This window comes from Cetorhinus maximus, chromosome 1 (assembly GCF_964194155.1).
Source record: "Cetorhinus maximus chromosome 1, sCetMax3.hap1.1, whole genome shotgun sequence".
In the NCBI taxonomy this organism is placed as follows: domain Eukaryota; kingdom Metazoa; phylum Chordata; class Chondrichthyes; order Lamniformes; family Cetorhinidae; genus Cetorhinus; species Cetorhinus maximus.
Window position 1 is genome coordinate 111331914 of NC_135879.1, and position 4062 is coordinate 111335975.

Sequence of the window (4062 nt, forward strand, 5' to 3'; positions counted from 1 at the left end):
TCATGGTCACAAATCCTCTGGAGGCATCAACCAGTTCCAGTTGCTCATATGCATGACTCATATCAAGCTTTGTATATGTTGTACCTCCTGCTAGTTTGGCATAGAGGTCTTCAGCCTTGGGATTAGGGCACCTGTCCGGTGTGGTTGCATTCTTGACCGATAGCTTATGGTGCCCACAGATCCAGATGGTCTGATTGGTTTTAGGATAAGGTCTATAGGTGCTGCCCACTCTGAGAACTGAACTACTTTTAAGACACCCAGCCTCTCTAGCCAGTTCAACTCAGCGTCAACCTTCTCTCTCAAGGCACATGGCACTGGTCTTGCTTTCAAGGAGCGAGAGGTTGCTTCTGAGACCACGTAAATCCTGGCCTGTAGGCTTTGGATTTTCCGCAGTTCATCCCGGAAAACAGTGTCATTTTTTTTAGCGGCTATAAGGTCATAAGATGTAGGTAGCAGGAGTATACCATTTGGCCCAGTGAGTCTGCTCCATCATTCAATGAGATCATGGCTGATCTGATAATCTTCAACTCCACTTTCCTGCCTTTACCGCATAACCCTTGATTCCCTTACTGATTAAAAATCTGTCAATTTCAGCCTTGAATATACTTAACAACCCAGCCTCTACAGCCCTCTGTAGTAAAGAATTCCACAGATTCACTACCCTCTGAGAGAAGAAATTCCTCCTCATCTCTGTCTTAAATGGGCGACCCCTTACTCTGAGATTATGCCCTCTGGTCCTAGACTCTCCCACAAGGGGAAATAACCTCTCAGCATCTACCCTATCAAGCCCCCTAAGAATCTTATATGCTTCAATAAGGTCACCTCTCATTCTTCTAAACTCCAATGAGTTCAGGCCCAACCGACTCAACCTTTCCTCATAAGAAAATCCTTCCATACCCAGGATCAACCTAGTGAACCTTCTCTGGACTGCCTCCAATGCCAGTATATCTTTCCTCAGATAAGGGGATGAAAACTGTTCACAGTATTCTAGGTGTGGTCTAACTAGTGCCTTGTATAGTTTTAACAAGACTTCCCTATTTTTATACTCAATTCCCTTTGAAATAATGGCTAACATTCCATTTTCCTTCCCTAGTACCTGCTGAACTTTTAATTATCTTAGATACTCACAATCGCTGGGTGAGGGACAGCATTGGAACTGATTTGTCCTCATCGCCAGTTTATTATAGACTTGATTTTCCAGGCACTTTTCTTGGTGGAAACATTGAACTTTATTTACAAGACAACAGCAGCAGTTACATGTGTGAATCTAACTCTATAACTAAAGAAGAACTCCCTCCTGGAGGTTCCTCACACTGAAAACTGATTGGTTTACACAGATCATGTGATCTTACAAAGCAGGATTATTCTTAAAGTTACAGCCCTACGTTTATCAAAACTATAATTACTACAAATGCAAATTCTGCTTCTTGCATGAAGCATTTCCAGCAGTCACAGAACTCTGAACTGGTAAGCTGAAACTTAGGGATCAGCTGAACCCTTTAAACCCACCATAATAAAAAACGAAAAATCCACCCGGCTTGAAGCACACTCTGCAAGCATTTTATTGCTCACACTACATATTATTCCAGTCAATTGCCTGATTAATGAGCTTAAATACCCCATTTAATGACATTTGGATAATGCGGGCAGGGTCCCGATTTTTAGCCCCGCCCACCAGCCGCATTATCCAGAACTGGCGTGACGACGTCCAGAACATGACCCGATGTCATTGCATCCGATAATATGTCAGCACAGGCACCTAGCGCTCATGTTTTCGGAATGTATTATTCAACCCAAGGTGTGCCTGCAGCAGGTGTGCTACTGTCTGAAAGTGAAAATAAGAGAGAAACCAAAACATGCAGAGAAAAGGAAACAAAACAGAGTTTACGGTCTGAAATTATTGAACTCAATGTTGAGTTTGGAAGGCTGTAAGGTGCCTTATCAAAAGATGAGGTGCTGTTCCTCAAGCTTACGTTGAGCTTCGCTGGAACATTGCAGCAGACCAAGGACAGAGATGTCAATGTGAGAGAAAGATAGAAAATTAATTTCTTTTCCTGGTTTCCTAGTTTTGAAGAAAGATAATCAACCTAAAACTTTAACTCTGTTTCTCTGTCAGCAGATGCTGCCTGACCTGATGAATATTTCCAGCATTTTTTTGTTTTGATACATCTCCCTGTTTGATGCTTGGTGAAGTGGAGGCACTGCTGCATGAAACAGATACAAGGGTGTGGTGCCCTTAGATAACCCAATAGATCCATCTACTAAGGTCATACTAGTCTGAAAACATCTGATCTCAGAAACTAAGCAGACTCAGGCCTGGTTAGTACTTGGATGGGAGACTGTCTGGGAATACCAGGTGCAGTAGGTTTTTCGTTTTTGTAGTTTCCCTTTAAGGGACTGCCTTTTACTTTGTCCCTGATTTTGTTAATTTAGTTTATTTGTTTGTGACACGAAAGAGTTACCAGATAGCCGAAACATGGATACCACAGCCTATTGCTTATTTACAGCAGGCTCACACAGCCTTGCATCTTGTTGTTCTGCATACAAATCCATAGACCAACAGGCTGATGACAGACAAGGTTACCCATTACCACCACTCTGTCAAGCTGCCCCCACGCCTGCACAATTACTTCTAGCATCCCTCAAGATCTATCCTTGGCCCCTCCTACTTCTCAGCTACATGCTGCCTACAGCCAAGACATCCAAAAATACAGCGTTAGTTTTCATGGGCAGCATTTCCCGGTCGGCGTGCGGGGGCGGGGCCCACTCGTCGACACGTAAAATGACACCGGGTGACGTTAGGCGTGCGTCCCGACGTCATCCCGCATCATTTAGATTTTCAGTTCGGCGGGCGTGCAGCCAAGTCAGCTGCGCGCCCACTGACCTGTCAACGGCCTATTAAGGCCATTGGGAAAGTAATTAAAATGATTAATGGACCTGCCCGTCCAACCTTAAGGTTGGCGGGCAGGTGAAGAGCCCAGGCGGCCTTGCGAAAAAACATGAAACCTCATCCACGAGCGGGATGAGGTTTCATGAGGGATTTAAAATGTTCGGAAATTTTTTAAATAAAAGTAATGGACATGTCCCAGCTCATGTAACAGTGTCACATGAGGGGACATGTCAGGAAAAATTTTTCTTACCTTTAATAAATTTTTAAAGGTTCAACCGATCTCTGTAAGGCAGCACTTTGCCTCCACACGCATGTGCAGAAGAGCACACAGACCTGCCCAGGGAATCCGCCCACCCCCGCCCGCAGAGGAAGCGCACCTTAATTGGCCCACCCACGTAAAATGGGGGCGCCAATCAGAAACCTGCCCACTCACGCCTGCTCCCGCACAACCCACCCGACGGGGGGAAAATGCTGCCCCATGTGTAGCTTGACAACAACCAGTTGCATCTCACCATGACCTCTCTCGACCACTCCATTGTCTCTAAATTACCTTACTGCTTATCTGACATCCCTACTAGTTGAGCAGAAATTTCCTGCAACTAAATATTGGGAACAACAAAGCCACTGTCTTCAGTCCTCACCATAAACTCCATTCCTTAGCCACTGACTCCATCCATTTCATTGGCAAATGTCTGAGGCTGAACCAGGTTGTTTGCAATCTTGGTCCAGTATTTGACCCCGAGATGAGGTCCTACAACATATCCATGCCACCACTAAGACTGCTTATTTCCACCTTTATGTCAATTCCTGACTCTACCCTTACCTTAACTTATCTGCTGCTGAAAGCCTCATTCATGCCTTTGCTACCTCTACACGACAATTCCAACACATTCCAGGTTGGTCTCCCACATTCTACCTTCCGTAAACTTGAGCTCAACCAAAGCCCTGCTGTATGAATCCTAACTTGCACCAAGTTCCATCACCCATTACTCCTGTGTTCAGTGACCTACATTAGCTCTCGGTTAAGCATCAATTTTAAAATTCGCAGCCTTGTTTTCAATTCCTCCATGACTTCACCTGTCTCTATTTCTATCACCTCCTCCAGTCCTGCAACCCTCCAACATATCTGTGTTCCTCCAGTTCTGGCCTCTTGAGCACCCCTGAAGTTAATT

General features: G+C 44.9%; 1 pseudogene; it reads left to right on the forward strand.

Moving 5' to 3' along the window:
- The first annotated feature begins 2259 nt into the window (after window positions 1-2259).
- Window positions 2260-2368, forward strand: LOC144688888 (5S ribosomal RNA; annotated as a pseudogene).
- Window positions 2369-4062: the final 1694 nt, after the last annotated feature.